General features: G+C 41.8%; 1 long non-coding RNA gene across 5 annotated transcripts in view; it reads right to left on the reverse strand.

Annotated features, from left to right (window-relative positions):
• LOC125401168 (uncharacterized) overlaps positions 1-24,294 on the reverse strand; it is a 478,609-nt gene that overhangs the window by 16,770 nt on the left and 437,545 nt on the right. For 4 of the 5 annotated variants that reach the window (XR_015738615.1, XR_015738617.1, XR_015738616.1 and 1 more), the window contains 2 exons: positions 3,854-3,968; positions 1,600-2,355 (listed from right to left, as the gene is read on the reverse strand). This is a non-coding gene — a long non-coding RNA (uncharacterized LOC125401168). The remainder of the gene's footprint in view (positions 1-1,599; positions 2,356-3,853; positions 3,969-24,294) is intronic. The other variant, XR_015738613.1, reaches the window with a different exon arrangement.

Raw genomic sequence — 24,294 nt, forward strand, 5'->3', positions numbered from 1 at the left:
CGCTTTGTACTTGTGTAAGAATCTGAAGAGACCAGTGAACTCTTGCACAATGCACATACGCCAATAAACGAAAGGGTACAACTCTAGAGGTCTGGGGCCCGCTAAGGTCCACTCATGCCAGCAGATGCGAGGCTCAGCACCACAGCAGCAGTGTTTGGTTTCTAAAGCTGCTAGCCCCCCCAGCTCCTGGCGTATATGCATCTGTGTTCCTAAGATGACCAAATGGTTAGTCTGACGAGGATGCTGGACTTTAGTCTGACACACGAAAGCATCATTAACCAAGTTAGGCTGATTGGAGGCACACATTTAAATAACAGGTGTTTCAGACACCCTTCTCTTAGGATATGAACAAGTTTTCTCTTGCTCTCCTGAAACTCACCAGCGTCACAACCGCACCAAGATAGACAAAAGGGGCGAGGGGCACATGGAGACTCAGTCCCCACATTAAATTCTCTCTCAGGAAGATGTTCTGTGACATCCCGCATTCATCACACACCTCGCGTTCACCTCACAGGGTCCCTGTGCACAATGGGCAAGTCTGTTGTTTTACAGGAAAGCCTTTCTTCTTAGCAGTGAATGGCTCCAATCACTGGGTCTCCAAAGCGCTCACTCAGCCCTGCAGCCTTAGCTCTCCATTTTCTTTCCTTCGGAGGTTAGTGCCAACACTTCAACCTGGTGGTTTTTTTTTTTTTTCATGAGTTTAAAGAACATGGCAAGTGACAGAGGTCTGGAAGAATATATTTCTTCCAAAGCTGGTGACCAATTAGTTGCTTGCCACGGACTGTCATTTCCGAGCTATGGGGGCTGCGTTCTTGTAGCCTGGTGATAGACACACTGTTTATTTTCCACTTTACAGCCTTTGCCAATACTCCGAGTCCCACACCGCTGCCTTTAATGCTGCTCTTCTGGATGGCTTGTGACAGGGGACAAGATAAAAGGTATGTGAGAGTGCAAACTGGCAGCTGTGAGCAAAACTTATCTGGGGCGCACAGCAAAGAGAACGGCCGTCTTAGTACCGCACCTTTTATTCTAATGCTTCCAAATGAAATCACGGAAAACACCAAGTCCGTGAGGTTAATGCGCAGACATAAGCACTGTGGCTAAAGACTTTCGGAGGGTTATTAAGCTGTTGACAAGATGAGAATCAGACACATTCGCCACTCGGTCCGTAATTGTCTTCCATCTAGGAGCAAGGCCTCCCCCCAACTTTTATGATTCATCATATTTATTCTTTGTTTCCTCAAGCAACATTTTTTATTAGTTGCACACTCACTGCAGAAATTTAATTTCTGCCAGAGAACAACAAAGCTGTTGATTATTATTATTGAGAATCTGGTACAACATCGAGTGAAATAAAATCTATAAGGCATTAAAATGACAGATTAGGCAAGAGCTGTATTCATTTACAAGTGTTAGAACATCATGCTAATGCCTCACAAGCACAACATAAAATAAAAATCAACTCGTCTGTGCTGCTTCAGGACGGAATGCCGTGAAGCTCCCAGGAACACAAGCCAGCGCCAAGAAAAAGGCAAAGTCCTTTTGTAGTTTGCGTATAGGTCATCCTTGACAAACACGAACAAAAAACACTTATCTCACTTGCACAACCAGAAAGCTCTTCTCCTCCGTCATCCCAAACTAAACACTGCTAATCCAGCTCGGATTTATGCTTTCATGGGCGTCTTCTTGTTTTTACTGGAGAGTAACTCTGGACTCGTCAGGGAACTTCAACACTTTAGAGCCCGCTTCGAAACCCCAGAGAAAGTGGAAACCAGGGTCCTGAAATGTGTAAGTCAGATTTATTCTTTGTAAATAGCCTTCTCCCCCATAATTTACGTATACGAACTCACTCAAAGCTCATTAACCATCCTCCCCCCCATTTAAGACAGAACATCTGTGCTTTCCTATCATGCATTGCAGCTTAAGACCGATAACAGGCAAATTGTGAGGATGCTGGAGACCACAGGTTAAGCGTGTGAACATCAGATTAGGTGAATGCCAGAAACCACAGGTTAAACATGTGAACATCAGACCAGGTGGATGCTGGACACCGTAGGTTAAACATATAAACATTATACTAGGTGGATGCTGGAGACCACAAGTGAAATATGTGAACATCAGACTGGGTAGATGCTGGAGACCGAAAGTTAAATATGTAAACATTATAACCACAGGTTAAACATGTGAACATCAGACAAGGTATTCTCCTAAGAGAAGAAAACTCCATTATATCTGTCACAACATCTCAAAGAACTTCTAGACCAGAGTGTCAAAAACTGTTAAGACAGACAAATGAGCTGTTTATACAAGCCTCGTAGAAGGGACTTGGTCAGGTTCATGTCTCAGTTTTATATTCTGAAAAAGAAGTGCATAAAAGTGTATATCAAATCTCATCATCATAGTTAGCTCTCTTAAGTGCTTCAGTAAGGGAACTATTTGTAGATCAATTTACTTTTTGACATTATTAATAAAATAAGATGGTTACATATTTTCTACATGAATATATATTTTAAATAAAGCTTATAAAGCAGACATGTGCACTTTACAATAATAATATTAATTATATGTATAATTCTCCCTGGGTCATACAAATTCATAAATGAAATTTATAAGTCAAATATTTAAAAATCAACTTCTGATTCATTCAATATTTAATTCTCAGAAGGCAGCATCAGGTGTCAAGGGCATCCCTTCTTCAAACCAATGGTGGACAATCTTGACAAGTTTGACATCTATCTGCGATGGTTGATGATTAAATGGTAAGAACAGTTGAAAAGAATCTGTTAAGTGGCTGCTCTTAACACAAAGGGTGACAGGGTGAACCACAGAAGAGGGGAGACAGGTAAGCTTTCACCAAGGAGATGTCAGACACCGTTTGCTTTTTAATGTGCCACAGAGGATGCACCTAGAAAATAAACTGTTGGTGTGTCATAAATCTTAGAGCACATGGAATACTTCTACGTATTCTCTGCTCAAGAAAGCATATTTTAATGTAAGTCAGTGGGCACAGAAACCTTCTTTGCTATGGTTTATTAAACATACAGAGAGATAATTGTCGAAAACCTTGTGAAACTTGTCAACACATTCCTGGTGGTGCTATGTGGTAACTGAGGTGGGGAAGTGCAGTCCGGGAAGGAGGATCTGGCTAGGGCCTATTTCAGTCTTAGCTGCACAATCCCGAACAATTTAATTTCCTCTCTAAGGCAGTGGTTTGGAGAAGAGATTTTTAAAGAGGACCTGCCCTAGAATGCCTCAGTGGTGTTACAAAAGCTAACTGAGAGCAGATGATGTAGGAAAAGTAGAAGGAAAAACTAAGGTAGAAATAACATTAAATAAACAATCATCGTTCTCGTTTGGCCTTGCATTAGAGTTTCTTCCCTTACTAGACTATCACTTTTTAAACCATCTCTCACTGTGAAGAATGGAATGGAGTATTTCCTGAACCTGTGAATAAGTGCTTTTGGAATCGGGAATGCAGTGTATCCTGTGTGAAGAAGCAAAGACTGAATGAGCAGAGATTCACTGACTAATAAATCTTAGAGCTTGTATACAAGTCTGGGAATTGTGAAAATGTAAGAACATTGGTATGGGAGATAGACACATATTCCAGGCGCATGGTGGCACCTAAAGCTTTAATGAAGAAAAATCCATCTATGGGGGTAAGAAGGGAAAAAAAAAGAAAACACATGAATTTGAGTTTGGCATTCTCCCCACTGTCTGGCTGCTAATTTTTTGAACTTCACCCAGGCTGTATGTCCAACAGACCACATGGTGATTGCTAAATTGCTCAATGACCACAAGCTACAATCATGAGGAAATATTCATGAAAATTAACATCCCATTTAATACTTACCACATTTCCAGCCAATACTTTGTGTACCAGAAAGTCCTCGAACAGGCTCCAAAACTTTTCAGTTCCTGACAAATGCTCTGGCCTCTCTCCAAGGAGCTGGGCAGCAATCTGGGCTCTGTTGGAGAGTATGGCAGTGGCGTGAACGCTGGTGGAGGAGAGAGTTCTTCCCAAGACCATCTCAAGACCAGGGAGCTTGGAACAGTCCCAGCTACCAAGGTCTCTATTATTGTGACTGGAGGCAGCATCTTAACTGCCTCCAATCTTAGGTAATCAAAGCTGGAAGTCAAATCAGCAGCAAATATTTGATAAATTGTGTTAAATAGGAGAAAACCACATTTGCTTTTGAAGTATGATGGCATTTATCAGAATGAATTCTCAACTTTAGACTCTTTAAAATTTCCTTAAAAACAGAAGAAATGATACCCATTAGAAGAGTCTTATCTTCTCAGGAGCTTGCCATGCTATTAACTTATATAAAGTGTCTACCCTACTGTGTTGGGTTATTTATGCTTGTATGCTTAGCATCTACGTGCATACCTACATCTATCTCCTTATCATGAAAATTTATTTTCTCTCATTACCCTAAGAAAGCATAATTGTTTGTATTCTTTAGCATTTTAAAAACTCCTATTTATAGACATTCCAAGAAAAATTGAGTTTTCCACGAAGTTCAAACACACCCAAGTGACTGTCTGATACAAGCCTGATTTTCTTTAGACCATGCTATTCGGGGGGTTGTACAAATGATTACTTTCAATGATAAAACTTTAAAGTGCATGGCTACATCTTGAGCTCTTCAGAGTCTCTCTTAGGTCCAGCTCGGTCTTGCACACAGTGCCTCCATTCCATCCATGGATGATCATGCTGATAGATACCTCTACAGGACATAACAATGTCTAAACTCGATAGCGTCCAGAACTACCGAATGCCCACAGCAGACAAGGGTAAACGCCGATCCAGCATGGCATAACTGAAAGAAGACTCAGCCAGAAGCAGAAGAATCTTGTTCACTTCCTGTATCTGGAACTAGCAATGTGACTGCATTTCACAGCGTCCTTTGCTGTCCCTTGATAAGAAGTATTTATACTAGATGACTTTCAAGGTCCATTTTATCACTAACTACCACGCTGAATCTTTGCACTGTCTGAAAGAAATACCAGGTCACTGTAATCCATGAGGGCCATAGACCAAGGCACTACTCCTTTTGGGTTGCTTTGGTACTGGTGTTGGAACGCACAATGATGGTTGTCCAAGCACACGGTTAACTGAGTTTTCAACATCAACCTTCCCCCCTTTGATTGTTATTGCTGTTCCTTAGACAGCTCTATGAACATTGTCAAGAGTTTCTTTCTGCTTTTCTGATCTTCATGGTCCCCTTTCTAAAGATGTTTGCAAAGTAAGGACTCTCTGCGGGACCTCTGTGAAGTATCACAGCGACGGCAAGCCTGCACACAAGAGCACATCCTTGGGAATCCATGAAGATCTTGCTTTTGGAGTAGCGTGGTTCCTGACACTGTGCACCATGACTCCCCAGGCTACACTACAGCAAAGTGCCATTTCTAGAGGAGGCACGTAAGAGAATCACTCCATTCAGGTAGGCACATGTGGAGCGTTCTGGGCACATCAGAGAAGCAACAAAGAGAGTTCTGAGGCACACTCCAAACATCATCCTTCAGCAACACTGTAATATGGGCTATAAAATCCTACCGTCAGTCTCCTTAGACTTATCCCAATGCTTGATTTGATCTGATTTACTTTGAGAGAGAGAGAGAGAGAGAGAGAGAGAGAGAGAGAGAGAGAGAGAGAGAGAAGAGCGCGTGAAAATAACTTATTTGGTGATCTCCAGTCTACAAAATGCTGTAAGACATTCCCAAAACAGCTCAAAGGGGATTAGAATAAGCAGCAAGTGTTCTTATAAGGTGTTCTGAGCTAGACTATTAAAATAAATATGAGACCATTTCACTAATGTAAATAATTCAAAGACAAGTGTCTTTCTGCGCAAAATAACTGCTTGAGTCTCTGTACCTCTCTTTCATTTGTTTCAAAGGGTTTAAGAATTTCCCAGTGTCTAGCCTCAAGCCTTAGGACTTATCTGCTTTGTTTGTGAAGGCAGGCCTCTTTCCAGCCCTGGGGGGGGGGGGGAGCCAAGCCAGTGGAATGACTGAGATGATAAACCAGGAAGGCAAAGACCGGAGTTCCGACCCCACTTTCTGCTTTTCCTCCATATGCATCATGCAACTCTGGAACTCTTTGCACCTTCGTGGCGTCATCTGGAAAATGTGCCAGTGGTGTCTATCCCGTGCCATCTGCAGAACCTACAGAACAGACTAACTTACACATAATGCTTGCACACCTAAAGCTCTTAGTATGTGATGATTTATTGTTTCTATACACTATAGTTTACCCTTCCAATTGTTTAAGTATGGTTTCTTCAAGTTTTTCCATTGGTAATCCCTTTTATCATTTTACAGCATCAAATATGTAAGTATATAAAATCGATAATACAAGTCAAGGACTTACTGATAAGTTAAGATTGTGTTTGAAAACAATTCTTTGTCATCATACGTAAGATTTTTACCGCTTATTAAAGACAAAAGTAGATTTCCATAGTAAGGAGATAGGCAAGTTTGTTTAGTTTTCACACAGAGATTAGATCTTGTAAGTATTTGAAACTGTAGAGTATCTACAACCTTCTACGGAGTTCATGGGTGGTTTGGGATTAGAATCACCAAAGTCGAAAATTCTGTTTCACATAAATATGTAACACAAAACCACAGAAGTATGCTTAGGCCATTTCAGATATTGTTGGAAATTCTGCCCAAATTCAAGCCAAAATTCATTTGATGATTTTTTTTTTATGAAACTCAAGTCAGCAACTCAAATAGCAAATTTTAAAATCAAATACTAACACAATGTAATCCAAGTACTACTAATAATGATGGGATGAGGGAATAATAGTGAGAAAATATTCAAGGTCTTTGTTTTACATAACTGAAAATTCTGTTTCTTTAAGAGTAGAAAATTTTGTTCCATGAAACAGTACAGTTCGCAGCACATAGCAGTCTTAAATCTCAGGCAAACTGTTGAGACTGATCGGCATGGCATGTACAGTGGACCTTACTGCTGTGTGCTCAGAACCAGGGTAGCACCACGCAGCACGGCCAGTCGCTGCAAACGCACCCAGATTCATCACATGTTCGATTTGGAATGTCCTGGTTGTTGCATGTTCAGAAATCTTATACTATAGCCAAATATTTTACAGTGCCCCCCCAATTCGGTTAGGTGACCCGCTGTGAGGTCATGCCCCCACAGTGGACACATCTTGCATTTAAGACACTGAACATGTCATATTTACATGTGAGTTACAACCAGTCATGTCTAGTTTCAAAAGAAATGCCAGAGGCTCGTGTGGATGTGACATTTGTCTCCTGTGAGAGGCGACAGCAAAAAAAAAAAAATAAGGCAGAGGTCCAGCACTGTGGTCAAAGACGAGCTCACTGGAGGCACCCACCCCCCCACACACACACACAGACACACTCAGTTCCTGCTCTTGGGAAAATATTAACTGTAAATATTTCAATTAATGATGCAAGAATGTTGGAGGATGCTGCGGGAGGGTGGGAGGCGGGGTGTGGAGAAGGTCTTCACACACGTGCAGTTTCCTCTATCCGGCTACTCGATGACAAGTGGCCGACTGGGGGGCGGGGGGACAAAGTCAGAAATTCCAGAAGGCCTTAAGTCCTTGACAACGCGGGAAGAAAAGAATGAAATGACCCCGAGCAAACCTGGGACAGGACGCAGCAGAGCGTGTGTTTTGCAGCACTCTGACAAAGCAGAAACAACACACACAAAGATCTGTTTGGGCTCGTGGCTTTAGTCCACCGTGGCAGTAAAGGCACAGTGGAGCCGCTTCATTGTGGTGGTGGAAGTGTGTGACTGAACCAAGCCGCTCACAGGACCAAGAAGCAGGGAGGAAATCCAGAAATGAACAGAAACAACACATGGGAAAAATCTGCCCTTTGTCGCCTACTTCCCCAGCTAGATTATGCCTTGTCACATTCTAGAAAAGTGCCTCCAACCTGGATGCAAGTGCTGAATAATGAGCCTGTGCAGAACATTCCAGATTCAAACCACTGCAGAGACAGCACTGATTCTGAAAGAGAATCCTAACAGGCTTGCAAAGGCTAAAGCTTTCTGTGCAGAACACCGCCCTGACAGTCATAGAGGGCGGTGGCCACATTTTCCAGGTGAAAATCTGGCTCTGAATGCTAGTTCTGTCATTTGTCAGACATTCGTACACAGTTTGCCAATATGTACAATGGAAAAAAATATTCTCTATAGTGCAGGACCCCGTGGTCTCTGGCACAGACCTGGTGTTTAGCTGGTGAGATGTCTCTGCAAACCTATCCAGAGCTGTTAAACAGTTTCAGATAGGATTCTGTAGCCTTGGTCTTCAGTCAAGTTCAATAAGCTACCCTCCAAAGCCAGGCCCTAGACCGCACCTCCAGGACTGCGGTGAGACAGACCCCCAACAGTCCTCTGGCTGGCAGCTCCTCTTTGTTTGATTCTCCTGTGTTTCCGGTGTCTTTCATGGTCTTTTCTAATTCAAGCCAACGCTACCTACCGCACAGCGTCGTGTTCTTTATCATTTAAAACATACAGAATGACTAAGGCTGGGGCTATGGTTCAGAACGCCCTGCCTTCAGCAAAGGATGAGGGACCTCGATTCAGATCCTTCACCCCAGAAAAACACGGGGAGGGGTGACTCACACCTGGAACCTGAGTGCTGAGGGAGGGCTGGAGACAGGCGGTCTCTGTCTGGAGTGTGCTGGACTGAACTAGTGAGTTCTGGTTCAATGAAAGGCCCAGTCTTAAAAGATAGAGATGGGGCTAAGGAGACAGCAAGCAGGGTAAAGGCGCCTGCTGCCAAAGCAGGCAGACTGAGTTCCATCCTGGGGACCCACACGGAGAAGGGAGAGGACTCACTCCAGCAAGCAGTCCTCTCACCTCTTTGTCTGCATGTGGGGCTCAGGGACGCACACGCACGCGTGCACACATACGAATATATAAAGGTAAAACTACTTAAAATAATTTAGTAATGATTTTTAAAAGGTGTAAAGTAGACAAACTACATCTAACGTCATTCTTCCATACACACATGTACCCATACTGGCATGCATACACACATGTACCTATGCTGGCACACACACACACATACACACACGCACACTATTTTTTCTCATATAGCATTGATATGAACTGGAAAAATAACATAAAGTGAGAAAGGGAAGCACATTAGGGACAAATAGCACTGAAAATAAAACCATACAGGGCAGTGTAGGAGAGCTTTCTTTTTTCAAAAAAAAAAAATCACATCATCGTATTTAGTTATTCCTTGAGAAAATTAATGATCTGAACTAGTGGAAATGTTAGCACTTTTTTTGACACTTTCCCATACATACTCAGTCTATGTGCTGTCAAAACTGGATATTCTAAGAACAGGCTGTGAGAAAACATGTAGCGAATGTGCCTGCTGGAGGGAAGCATGTCCCTTTCAGTGTCCCCAGACACAGAAATGCATGAGATGGCCACTCTGCAGAGGATGCAGTTGTGACTCAAACAATCTCTGAATAGACAGAGGTCTGAGGAGACAAAGGTCACACTTGCCACTTGCAATATTATCAGTGATATCTCTATCCATTCCCCAGCTAGGAGAACCAGGAGGGGAGAAAGATCAAATGTCTGATCCCATTTCCCTTGGTTTACCGTGCTCCCAAGTCATTCTTCCCAAGTAGCAGTGTGGCTTAGTGGAATCATTGCAAATGTTTGTAAGGAGAACAATGGTGTGTGTGTGTGTGTGTGTGTGTGTGTGTGTGTGTATGTGTGCGCATATGTGTATGTGTGTGTCTGTGTGTGTGTGTGTGTGTGTGTGTGTTTTGCCATAACCACATCCTAGCCCCAGACATAGGAACCAGACATGCTATGATTCTATAGGACTTGAAGGTAAGGTAAAAATTTCTACCTTCAAAGCAAAAGTCTGGCACTGCCACATAAACACACACATAAACACACACACTCACATGCACTAATGGTCACATATATATGGGCACACACATGCATACACACATACTCAAGCACCATAAGGTCATATGCTATTTTAGATATCATTAGAGCATTATTACATTCTATGTGTCTGATAGACAAAACTCAATGTTTGTGATTTTGAAAGTCATTGATCATTTTAAAGTATAATAAGCTTAAACCAAAGACCTTCTAAGTATAACATGGCTCAGAAACTATCAAACACCATTACTGTACCAATGTGTTCATTATCTCCACACGACTTATGATGTATTAGGTTAGACCACATGAAATCGCCACTTTTCTCGAACTCATATGCTCAAATATCAGCAGTTTCACGTGGCTTGATTAATAGGCATTCGTGTCTCCCTGCTACCCAGGAAGGTAAGCGCTGTCAGAGTAGGGCTTTGTATGCTCACACTGCACTTCTGGAGCTGGGAATGGGCTATGACTTTGGGAAAGCTTTCAAAGCTACTTCCTGAGCAAATGAATGGGAGAATCTGATGACCACAGTTGAAAAATCTGTGTGTGTCAAGTATAGTGCTCAGAATTAGGACTACATCTATCAGGGAGACTTTCAGTTCTTCTGAAAGAGAAGGGTTCAAAAGGGTTCAGCAGCTGCAAACCACTAGGCAAATGTTGAAGCAGGATGACTTGGGACACTATGAGGGTGAAAGGTAAGAAGACAGTCTGAGTCTGATTGACAGGTGGGAGAGCAAAAGGACTAATGTGTGCTTCCCATCAATGATGACATCAGTCCTGGGATCCGAAGAGTAAATGTAATGCCAGTATATGAGAGTAAGCAGGAATGATCGTAAAAGCGGAGCCAGATTTTGGACATTAGACATGTTCACCTATGGCTTCATCAACCAGTGAGAAATGAAGAATGTCAGCCATCCATCATGAGTTTGACTGGCTGGGTTTTGGTTTTAGTATAGGATAAAGTTTAGAGCCTCGATCTCAGGAGCAACGGAGCAATACATTGGTATGAAAATCAATCAGAGAAAACTAACCAAGAAAACGAAGTAATTATACACATAATGCGGGAGTGGCTCTTGTTCCCTTGGCATATTTGCAGAAACTAAAGTTTAACCATTCACTGTATTTACATTCAAAGACAGCTCTTTATTCTTGTGTTTTAGAAGCATAGGTTTTCTGAGTTGGCAGGGAAAAATCACTACTACTGGAACATAAGTTCTAGCAAAAAAAGACAAACAGAAAGAACCCATTTCTGGGTAGCGGCAAGTCTTTTGTAGAGCCCATGGCTGGCATTACACAGATATGTAAGGCAGAATTTTAGGCTCCATCATTGCCATCCTGGGAGCAGGGTATAATCTTGGGGAAACAACAATAGGGCCACCTAGAAGATGGGGCCACTGGAAATAGAATAGAGAGTGAGATGGGAGGAGGTTCACCATGCAAACCCTGAATGCAGACTCTTTCTCTTTCTGGACACCTATGAGAAACAGTCAGGTCACATCATCATTGGCTTCATAACCCAAACCATTTCCCCATCTCCTCATTGTGATTACCCTTGCATGGTAAGGGGTGGGGGAGGGAAAGCAGCTTCCCAACCTTGTACTGCATCCAAGTGGCTCCTTCCCTGGAAGAGCATCTGATGGCATAAAAAGTCGCTTCTTCATAAAGCAGCATCCACTCATATCGAGTTGTTTGGGATGCAAGGCTACAGTCTGTGGTGCTTCTATCATGGGGGCAATTCAATGAACGTTTCATTTCCAGGGAAAATCTTGACTAGTTAAATTTGGTCCACACAAGCTACCTTGCTGGGAAACCGCAGCCTGCATTAAAATGACAATTATATTGTTTTGCTGTGACAGAGGGGAAGGTTAAAATCCTCCCCTGGCTGGACATTGTTTCTGTGATCCTGGCCCTCTGCGAAGCTGCTGTGTGAACGAGCCCAGAAATGATGTGAAATATTTCTAATACAAATTTTATTTTTATGTGAAACTATTCAAATGCTGCTGTACAACATGAACTACCTGAACCAAATCCAATCCTCAGGTCAATTCCTCCTTCCGAGTGCTCCTTAGATAACAAAGTCTTGTTCTGCGAATCTGTTCAATATATTAAAGTTGATTCACTCGGACAGTGTGTAAGATATAATACATTAATCTGGGCCATTTCAATTTCTGAGGCTGGGACTATAAAACCGGTGTGCTGCATATCTAATTTTTTTTGAATACCTGATTTATGCATCCCTCTGATGCTGAGTGTCGATGCTATGGCGGATGCGGCTGCTACATTAACAACTGGCTGCATCAGCACTCAAATCTTATCTTGTTAAATCAGACAAATGTAGCTCAATGAAAAGGAAGGAATAAATGCCTGGGACGGTTGAAAGGAGTGAATTTTAATCCTGTTGGTTAGGGGAATTTTGTGGTTTGTTCTAGATAACTAAGATGGGGGGTGTCCCTGGGACATTAGGTGTCATGATTTCTATTTTTATGCGATGCATATAATATACGCAGAGCACACATATGAAAATATATAACTTATGCAAATTAGCACACGCCCTCCTGGCAGATACAGTGCTGCAAGGTGCAGTGTCTATATTTTACAGGAGCCATAAAATCTCTATTAGATAGACAATCTATAAAAAATGGCTCTCTTTTTAATATTTCCATTACCAGTATAAAAACTGCTCCTTTGTGCATAATTCTCTATATTTTTTCATCAAAAAGAAGTTACCATGAAGGCTAAATACCAGGAGGATGGAATAGCTTATCACAATCATTATAAATATGATGATTCTAGGAACTTTTGTGGCACAATGAATGCAGCTACAATTCTACAGACAGACAGTATTAATTCTCATTGAAGGGGAATGTCCCTGTGTTTGCACAATCAACACAGCTTTATAAATGATCTTTACGCTTTCCAAGAAAAAAAAATTCCCTCTTTGCATAGAGCACAAATGGCCAAGGCATTTATAATAAATGTAATACACTTCAGAAATAAATTCTTAGGGAGGACTCTGTGATGCTAGTATCTATTTTAGGTCTCTTTTTCTTAAAGCATCTATAGTGCTTAGTTTCAGAAGTCAATCAAAAGCCTTCAAGAAAATATGCTTGGAAGCATGGGACCCATGCAATAGAGATGTAAAAATGCATTGGCTCTTAAAATATAAGCATCATAAAACAGAATGATTACAGAAGAGGCCATCATGGAGCTGGAATTATTTAATTGGCTCGAAGATGAACTTGCTTCCTTAGTGACACTTTGGGAAGATATTATTTAAGCATAAATCAGTTCTGCTTTCATTGGCTTCTCCCCTTCCTTAGTGTTTAATTATAGAAGGTGTATGTGTCAGAGATGGGAGGGGAAGAACGCTTACAAACAACAGAGATAATCATAGCCCCTCCTCTCCTGGTGGGAGACTTCCAAGGCTCTTTTCTGCTGGCTCAGTGTTACAATCACAGTGACCAGCGCTGTGGCATGCAAGCCCTGGTAACTGTGGCTGACTACTACAGAGAAGTACAGGGCTGCAGAAAGGCTCCCAAGCATATGAGAGAAAGACCGCATTTTATTTCTGGGAGTTATCAGAGAGAAGCTCTTGCCAAGTCTTGTCATTTTGCACATGAAGACACCCAGACCAACGATGGGGGAAAAAGCACCTTGGTCAAGTTCGAGGCCAGGACAAGACCCAAGTCTTCTGATAGCCACTCCACTGCTTCTCCAATGTGCCACAGAGCCAACGCTTCCCACACCTCACGCAGCCTCCACCTTCCTAGTGATAGCCCCAAGCCAGAGCCTCTCCTTTTGCCAAAATCATATTCCCCAGACTTCTCATTAACACTAAAATTTGGAAACGGTATTTCCCAAAATGTCATGAAATCTCGGCTCATATGAGCTTTATCTTAATAGTAGTAAATTGTGAATCTTGTCTGGGAAAGATTCAGAGAATAAAACCTTGAATCATCTAGCTCTTAAGAGAAGGGACTATTTCCACCATCTTTTTGCCGGAACACAAAACTGTGTTTTCAAGAGACAGGATGTAAATGTATCTTTCAAAAACATCAAGGGAAAGTTCAGAAGCAGGTCATGTGGAATGAGTGGGCGACTCAGGTGCAGAGAGGGCACAGCAGGAGTGATAGGGGACTGGACAAGGCGAACATTTGCGTCTGCGCAGTGTGGATTTGAATTTCGTAAACACAGAACTTAATATGAAGAACAAATGAGAAAGTGACTTCGAACGAGATCGACAACCTAGCAGTCTCTGAGCTAGTCAGGCAGATGGATTTGTGGGTTCTCTGCCTGGATCCCATCAAGCACGCAGGACAACTTTGCAGACCACAAGGCAATGTGTAACCCCTGGAGGGAAGTCCTGGACCCCGAGGTAGCTTGGATGGTGTTCTGGCTGCTGGGTGGACGAGGAGATGTGTGAAAATTAGACATTTCTAAAATATGATCCATTTTTGGAGAAGTTTATGTCACAGCACCACACAATGCTTGAGAAAAATGTCAACAGGGGTAGCAGAGTAGGCAGGTGACCGATGACTTTGATTGCTAAAAGGACAAAGAGACCTGTGGTTCAAAATGAGCCTTCCTTAGAACTCAGCTGATGCTGCAGACATATTAAGAGCAAAGAATGTATGATCCAAGCCTCACTAGATACTTGAATTTATGTCAACGCAATTCCATTACATATGTGTCCCCAGGGTCAGACCTACCTCAGGTGCTTTCCTCATTCACATATGATAAACATAAGAGTCAATGATGTACATCAGAAATGTCTCAATGTCTCTATAAAATATGCTTCTAGTGTCCACAGGACACTGGGCCAGTATATGTTTGCATGTATGTTTATTGCGTGTGTGTATGTGGGAGAGAGAAAGGGAGAAAGACAGAAAGGGAGAAAGGGAGAGAGAGAGAGAGAGAATGACAGGAGGAGGAAATGAACGGGAAATGTCTCTAAGGTCACAGAACACTGACCTCATTGGCAGGGCTAATTTGATTGTGCAGAACAATAGCACTGTACTCCTTTGCCAGCGAAGTGCATGCTAATTATGCGATTTGCCCTTGATAAGACCTTGGTGGGTCATTCAGCAGTTGTGATCTGTCACTGACTTCTAATCATGTATTATCGTCTGGGTGAGTCAGAATGGGACCCTAAGCTTTCTGTCTTTGCAGCAATGTGGCACTCTAATTACCTTATGCCAAGTGGATATGCAGCGAGTGAATTAAGTGATCAGTGCGATTGCCTTCAGAAATCTTCCCTTTCTCCTTTGTGTTGCTTCATGGCAATTTCCATGTTAAGATGCCGTGAAGCTTTGGGTGGGACTGACATTGCCACTCTTAAAAATAATTGTTTCATTTTTAATTGAAGCAGGATAATATAAAAGTGCAAGCTCTGGTGGTGTCTTACCTTGTAGTCCGTGGAACAAAGCAAGACATGCCAATCAGAATCCGAGGGACAAACTTGTGGAAAGTATCATATCTGGAGCCTGGCTTTGGCTTTCCAAGAATGAGAATCAGAATGGAGGGCTTGGGGTATGGCTTGGGTTAGGGAGAGACCACGGGGAACCAGGAGACATTTTTTCAGTTCATTATGCTTCTTTTTTTTTAAAGCACATTAATAATTTGGACTTTATAAGCATCATTTTCTACTGCTAGAAAGCACCTGAGCTTCACCAGAGGGATCCCAAAACCATAAACAAACAGACCAAAAAAAAAGTATAAATTGGGTAATGTAATCTGACCACAAAAGTCTTCACTACTAAGAGTCAATGAGAAATTGTGCTTCTTGGGCTTTTAGTTCAGTAGCAGGCTCTTGCTGTCTTAGTTAATGTGTTCTGTGGCCGCCGGAGGGTTCTCCTGCCTTAGCTGTGTTGACGAGGCTTGAATTCTTATTATTTATTTTACTTAACTTATTAACTTATTGTGAGAGCTAGGAAAGCAATTCTCAAAAAGTACCGAGTAACCTGTTCTGCCAAGCCAGCTGTATCCACGTTTGGATTTACCTAGAGAAAGATCGAATGGCTTCTGCAAAGAAAACGCATGAAGGCCTTTAGAAATGCGGTAAGACAGCCAGCCTGACGTGGACGATCCTTGGAAGTAGGAGCCCTCAAACCCTGCTTCAAAGTTGTCAGGAAGCAGACCACCCCCCTTCCAAAAAACAATCCACCTGACACCACAGCATCCCAGAAGTTGTTGAGGCAGGAGCAGGAAATAGAAGAGGATTTCAAAGAATTCCTGCCTTGTGTGTCAACATCACTGCAGAATTCTTTTATAGTAACTGGAAGGAAAAAAAAAAATCAAAACCAAAGAGGACAATTGAGAGAAAAATTGCAAGCCTTATTTTCCTTGAATCACATGATGTGGAAGGAACATTATTTGTTGAATCCTTGGCTTGTTTGGGTGGGAGGGGGAGAGAAAGAGCAGGCAGGCAAGATAGTGAAAGAAATGGGGTGGAGGGAGAAGGAGGGGGTTGAGAGAGCCCAGAGAGGGAGGGAGGGAAGAAAGAGAAGAGGCTAGAAAAAGAGAAACCTAAGCTCAGAATATTCTGCATTCCCTGGGTGGCAAAACAAAAGAGCCCAAGGAGGGGGAAAAAGCTACGGAAAGTTGACACAGTCAAGAATAATGGCTAAATCTATCAAGTTTGATCAGGTCTACTATAATGAAGTGAGGCTTCATATTCCAAGCAGGGACAATGAAGACAGGAGCCGGCTCTGGAAACGCACCGCTCACTTTGTGCTTGGAATATGCAGCAGCCAGCAGGGAGCCACCAGATAATTACACAGTATTTGTGCGGTTCCAGGAAGCTTCCCGTGCAGGTTGAATGCCCGTGCTATATTAAAAGGCAGCACAGTGAAATGTTTTTAATGAATATTTTTGTCAGAGAAAGAAAAGGCATTTGAATGATTGTGTGTGTGTGTGTGTGTGTGTGTGTGTGAGAGAGAGAGAGAGAGAGAGAGAGAGAGAGAGAGAGAGAGAGAATGTGCCTGTGTGTGTTTATGCTTACGAATAGGGAAACCAAAGGTGGATTATCACTGTCAAAATACCGGTACCTTTATTTATTTTTGTTACATTCTTTACTGTTTCAAGAGGCTGACGTCCTTTCAATAATATGAATCACAACATTTGGCTACTGTTCTTTCCAGCTAACTGTACATAGAACGCTGCTACTTCTAATAATAACTTTCAGTAAAATAATGCATCAAGCATAGGCTTAAAACTACTTCTAAAAATTCCAGTGGTAAATAAAATGCTCAGCCACACAGATTCAAGGAAGCTACAGAAGAGCTAACACAGATGTTGACACAGACTACTCAGTAGCCTTTGGCAGTGACAGCTCGAAGACATAAGAATGTACTGTTTCCGTACTCTTTAATTCGCACCTAACAGATGTGAATAATCCATTGAATTTTAAACCCACACATTCTATTCATGATGCCCTGTTTAAGTTCAGTTTGTAGGGCAAGGCCAGACACGTACACCAAGAGAATTCACTCTAAAAGGTGGTTTTTTTTTAAAAAAAGCTCAGACCCACTAATATAAAGCAGCATATGTTTCAAATATTTGATGAGAAAAATATAACTTTCTAAAACGAATTTTTTCAAATGCTGGAGCCTCCTAAGTAAAGACAGCATTTTAAAGGCTAAAGGATATTCAACAATTAGCAGTAGATAGCACACAATAACTTTTTCTCCCAAATTCAATATATTCTGTACTTCAAACTCTTTGGAGAACAAAAGCATCACACAGATATTTTGCCTTTCATATCAAATGATTTTCAGATAATATAATGACACACATACCAAGGTATTAATTTAGGCCTGAAACCTCCACATTCTAAAGGAGAATATTGTATTTCACGTGGCTAAGTGCAGATTGTGAACCATTATCATTGCTAACAAGCGCATTCTGATGAGGTACCAAGGATCTTTATTCGAAGGGAGAGTTGCTACCACATTGCATGACCCACATGGGAGAGGTCAACAGTTAAGAACAGTAAGAGTCTCAGGATTGGCTGGTCTGATGAAGCAATTCTCTGTCTCTCTCTTTTCTCCCTAAGAGTAATTTCAAGTAGGTGTCTCAGCCAAGATGGTTGCCACTCCCTCCAGCAATTGACTAAAATTTAATAGCTCTGACCACCACCACTCCCAACAAAAAAAAAAGGAAAGGAAGGAAGAAAGGGAGGAAGGAAGAAAGGAAGGAAGGAAGGAAAGAAGGAAAGAAGAAAGGAAGAAAGAAAGAAACTGACCCAAGATTATATTTTTTCTTCTTTTTTTTAAAGCAATATCCTTTCTAGAGCATCAAGAATTACTCTCAAGGTTCCTGTCATTGAAATGTTTCCTTTATAAGCTGCATTAATAACAACAAATACTGAAATGGAATCATTTAAATGAAAGCTGGTTTCTCTGATCACAATGAGGGAAAAATCCAACCCTTTTAGTAAATGAACTCAAAGCCAGGGTGGACCAAATCCTAACAAGGGAATTTCAACAGAGTAAACGGCAACATGTATTTCAGAAGAACAAGGGATTGCCTTGGCATGTCTAAATCTGATTATCAGTCTGTCCTCGAACACTTTCAGTCTGAAAATGTAAGCAGGCAGATGTGTCTTCGTTTGAATTACAGCTGTTATACATAGCACTCTGTTGCCAAGCTGTGCATTCAAAACGTAAGGCAAAGTGAGGCTTAGTAACCTTTTCTATTATTTCTCCATTGAGTAAATAGAATATACTATTATATTAAATAGCTTGTACATTCATCATGAAATTTATAAATCATACACATCAAATGGGCTGGACATCTATTTAAAAGATTTTTTTTTTCCTGAGTAAAGAGATTTTGCTGCAGTCTCATTTAACCAGAAAGAGAGAAGTCCTGGGAGCGTGGGATGTGGACTTGCTTCCTCTCGCAGGAATTGCCAGGATTAATTGACAGGGACAGTATCCAGTCATAGGACAGTGCTCAGCCCTAGGCCAATGCTCAGTTAGATGGCAATGCAAACGATTAACTTCAGAGCCAAATATGGAAGAATGTTAGGAAAGTTCTGTTATAAAATGACACCATGGTGCCCTATGGTGACAGTGAAAGCCACATCTACATCTATTAGAACTGTTAGAGGCAATTTCTTCTGTGCATTCTTCTTTCGCTTCCATCTCTGTCGTCTGCTTATTGTCCACATAAATGCTCCTGAATGGAGCACTGGGGACAAGACTCCCCAGGGAAAGGGTCAAGTCAAACTCTTCCTCTGGGTTGGGAGAAGGTATGGTGAGAGCGGAGTCTTCGCCTATGATAGCTGCAGCAACATTTCTACAATCTATCTCTCATTTGAGCACGCCCCGTTCTGCTAGGGCAGGTATCTTGAGTTAAGTGAAAAGATTTGTCCATGTTTGCAGCATGTGTATCAGACCGCGTCATTCCAAACTCTCAGCTTTCGCAGGTGTCTTTTGTGATATAAAGAGCAGAGTTTTCATCGACTCCCTTAGTCTGGGTACACTTGTGAAACACTGTTTTGGTGTGGGAGAATTGTCTGTATTCTGTCAATCATATTTTAATAAAATGCTGATTGGCCAGGCAGGCAGTATAGGCAGGAAAGCCAGACAGGAAGTAGAGGTGGAGCAATGAGAACAGGAGAATTCTGGGAAGCAGGGAAGTTCCTCTGGCATTCCTGTACAGACCACCGAAGAGGCAACATGTAAGCTGTCACACCGAGAAAGGTACTGAGCCCATTGTGGCTAACATAGATAAGGATAATGAGGTAATATATGTTATAAGAGTTAACTAGAAGCCTGACCTAATGGGCCAATCAGTTTATAATCTTATGGAGTCCTGTGTGTGATTTTCCTTGGGACTTGCTGGCTTGTTGGGGTACTGGGCGGGACAGAAACCCCAACAAGCCGGCCCTCATGTTACAAATGGCGCCAACGTGTGGACAACTGTATCCACATAAAGCCTGAGACAGCTTGGGAAGTAATTCTAGAACAAAATAACAGCATTGCATGGTTTCTTGGTGGCAGCAATTTCTCGCATCGGCTCTGCTTGCTAGAGGCAAGCAAGGCTCTCATCTAAGAGAGGCTTCCTGACTCAGCTTTAGTTGCAAAACCTTGCAGCTCTTTTAGGAGGTCCTGCCATGAAACACTTAAATGGTGTTGGTGAAAAGCTGAATGCATGCTTTTCAGGGTTTTAGCCGTAACAGGAAAAAAGCTGTTTTGTTTTAAAATGCTGGCTTTCTGGGCTGTCCTGCCAGAGCAAACTCTGACTCTTTCAGGCAGGCAGTCCGACTGAGTGTGTTCTGTGAGCAGAATGCTGCAGCTTGCTTGCTGGCAAGGACCTTGAAACGCCATAGAGTTGTGGCAGTGAACACAGCTCTGGCTGGTACCTCAGCCTTGAGGCTGAAAAGCTAAGGAATGAGCTGGATCTAGCCGTCAAAGCCACAGCTCTCCATATTGCTTAGTAAATTAAAGACTCATATGGTCAGAAAAAGAAAAATATACAGTAAAGAGAGATTCAAAGAGGAAGAAAACCTCTAAATGGTTTACAGTGTGTATATGCAGGCTAAAAGTTAAAGTTCTTAAAGTTAAAAGGAAAGAAAGAGAGTAGTTGGGTGTGGTGGTACACACCTTTAATCCCAATGCCTGGAAGGCAGAGGCATATTGACCTCTGTGACTTCAAGGGGTAGAGGTAGATTGACCTCTGTGACCTCAAGGTGTGGTAGTACACGCCTTTAATCCCAATGCCTGGGAGGCAGAGACAGATCTCTGTGAGTTCAAGGTGTGGTAGCATACACCTTTAATCCCAGCACTGGGGAGGCAGAGACAGGAGGATCTCTGTGAGTTCAAAGACAGCCTGGTCTACAGTGTTATTCCAGGACAAAGATATACAAAGATCCTGTCTCAAAAAGTAAAAGTAAAAATAAAAGAAATAGAGGTTAAAATAAAGCCACATAAAGATGGAAAATGCACAGAGAATCTTCATACTGTATGCTATTATGCTCTCTTTAAATTGTTTGATTGCTGGGGAAGGAGCAACAACTGCTAAAAGACTTTTGTTTATAAATGCTGCTAAACTAACCCAAGATAGGAATTTTGAAAATACCTTGGCTTCAAAACTGAAGTCAAAAGGTATGTTACTTTGGAGAAGAGATTTTGCTTTTGTTTCCACAGAAAACAAGAGACTCTGGATTTATTCAGAGTTAAGAATAATCACCTTTGACCAAGGGAGGCCACCTGAAAAATCTCCGATAGGAACTGATGGCCCAGATGACAGAGGTCTACATCCAGAACTGATCCAAGACTGCTGCCTGAGATGATCAAGACTCACAGGATACTCCAGTCAGGACTTGATTATAACTTTAAATTTTCTTTAGGTTCCCATAAGATCATCAGCGCCCCCAACCAGCAGGAAGTAGCCTGAAATACTACGCCCACATTCCCAACAAATGGACTATGGGTATTTTTCTTTGTTTAAAAAAAAAAGAGGGAAATGGTGTGGGAGAATTGTCTGTATTCTGTCAATCATATTTTAATAAAATGCTGATTGGCCAGGCAGGCAGTATAGGCAGGAAAGCCAGACAGGAAGTAGAGGTGGAGCAATGAGAACAGGAGAATTCTGGGAAGCAGGGAAGTTCCTCTGGCATTCCTGTACAGACCACCGAAGAGGCAACATGTAAGCTGTCACACCGAGAAAGGTACTGAGCCCATTGTGGCTAACATAGATAAGGATAATGAGGTAATATATGTTATAAGAGTTAACTAGAAGCCTGACCTAATGGGCCAATCAGTTTATAATCTTATGGAGTCCTGTGTGTGATTTTCCTTGGGACTTGCTGGCTTGTTGGGGTACTGGGCGGGACAGAAACCCCAACAAGCCGGCCCTCATGTTACACTGTTTGGTTCTTTTCCTTTGTTTTTTATCTGCTTTTTGTTTGTTTGTTTGTTGTTTTAGGATGAAAAGCCGGTGATCATTCTCATGGTGAATATAAAATGAATTTCTTCGTCTGCAAGGCTGAGTGCTGTTCCTCACAAACACTGCTGTATCCATAAGCAATCTCCTCAGATGCAAAGCAGTGTTACCCCGAGATGAAGTGGCCCTCGGAAAAGCCCAAAGCTGTGGCCCCGCCCCTTTGCATGCAGAGCTTTGCATCACAGCAAAAGGTTCCTCTCCACCTTCATTTTCTTCAGTTGGCCCCTTTTCACATTGTTATAGCTAGTGAATAGAGCAAAGTTGGATTCAGAAGAGAACCTTTAGCGTTATCATAATGCTTCGAAGAAATGGCTTCACACTGTATAATCTATCAAAGGTGTCAGATTTACAAAATGCAGATTTTCTGTCACATTTGGGCACTCCGAGCACTGGATCTTTTCACCAAGGTGCTGACTGCTGTTTTAATGAGGCCCTTTGGTGGCTGTAAAAACCTGAAAGAAGAGGATTAGAGGGCTAACCCTAGATATTGTCTATTTGTCTTACAAATTTCACACTAACTACCAATTACATCGCCATAAACCTTTTGGCTACTTCAAGCTGTATGCCATATAACACATAAAAAATATGCTGTGTTAACCTCTCCTATATTATACATGTTACTATGGCCACTGATGCAAGTAACATATCTAATGAAGCCAATAATGAGGCTCTTTAAAAGTAGTCTTGTTATAAGAATAATATTAGAGCAGCTCAGTTAGAGGCTAAGATCCATTATGGAATTCTTCCTGTATACTCTGGTCCAGGGTCTGGAGAGATGCTGACACGCTAATTCAAGCTAGGGAAGGGCATTAATCTTGCAACCTTCTGCTTGTCATGCTTAATGGGACATCCTGCCTAGGTGAAATGAACCTGATGTATTCAGGTAAACATAATTTAATAAGGAAAGATAAAAAGAAATAGACGTCTGGCATGACCCTAGGGAAATGAAAATATCTGCCATTTTATTTGAGAAACTAACTACCTAGAAGCATGGTGCCAGGTATGGGCCACTACTCGTAGGCACTCATAAATGTGCAAGCACTGAAGAATCAATGGGGAAACTACATGGGATAAAGTTTGAAGATGTCTTAGTTCATTTTTTTTTCTCACCAAATTTCATATTATCTACTTCCTTGGCAGGGAATGGTAGAATGGTAATACCAGATAGGGAAGGTGACTGCATCCATCTCGACGAAGACACAAATCGATGTGGAACGGAGCATCTGAGTGTGAAATCAGGATCTGTAACAATGCAGCATGACATTTAAAAATCATGACTGTCGGTGAGTAATAGAGCCTCCTCTTTCATTTGCAATCACTCTTAAGTCTAATGAGTGTCCAGAAATTGTGTCAACGTTTCAGATGAGCTTATGAAAGGTGTGTTGGAAAAGGTAGAAGTCCATCCTGTTAAATGAAACATGGTTTATCACATACACACACACACACACACACACACACACACACACAGTCCATACCTATATACCCATCTATATAACTGCTTTCAGAAATAATCTACATTAGCCTCGGAGAACGCTGGCTGGTCTCACCATTACCATCACCAAGCCAAGCAAAAATTAAGATCCTCAATATTCTGGCAGTGGGTGGCAAATCTCTTCTCCAAGTCACTAAATGGAGCTTGATGGTAGGAAGTGGCCAAGTTCTCTTTAATTTGAAACTAAAATGGAGACGACGTTATGTGATCAAGGTTAAAGCACTGGGTAAGTCATAAAGACGTTCAAACATATCATCTGAGAACACAAGAATCTCAGTTGCCTCTGCTGTTTCCTCAAGCAATTTTGATGTAAGTTAACATATGGTTAAAAAAAAAAAGCTCTTTGAACAGTAATGTGGCTGAAGCCATTGTTATGAATTTGAAATGAGCATATTTCTATAGTTTGTTGGCCAGGTACTTGCAAATCTTCAATGCTCATTTTTTATTGAAGATTCTAGTATTTCCCCCTCCCCCATAATATATGTTTCTTGTAAAAATGAGCATTTTACTTAGAATTTGTTTCTAACTGGGATAGAGAAAAGTGTAAATGTTTCTTCAACAAATGAATTAAAATTAAAAGGTAAAGGACACTTCCGCTAGTAAAACATCTAATAAGATAGTTGTGACGTGACAGGGCTCCTTTAGCTTCCGGCCCCTGGGACTGGGATTCCTCCAGCAGGTCCCCTGGCAAACATCTGCATTCATCAACATCTAGTTCCTAGTGGGTGCGCAACACTGATTCTGCTAGCCACGATCGCCCAAGATAGAAAAAGACCCACCGGTGGCAGAGGCAAAATTTGGTCTGTCCCAGGCATTAGGAAGAATACTGGAGAATAACTCCAGTAGAAGACAGTCACTTGGTATGTAGAAAATCAGGCATTTGGAACACTACAGCTAAGTTTTTACTCATATTGTTATTTTTGTCCAAATCTCT

Source organism: Myodes glareolus, chromosome 8 (genome assembly GCF_982192425.1).
Source record: "Myodes glareolus chromosome 8, mMyoGla1.1, whole genome shotgun sequence".
Lineage (NCBI taxonomy): Eukaryota > Metazoa > Chordata > Mammalia > Rodentia > Cricetidae > Myodes > Myodes glareolus.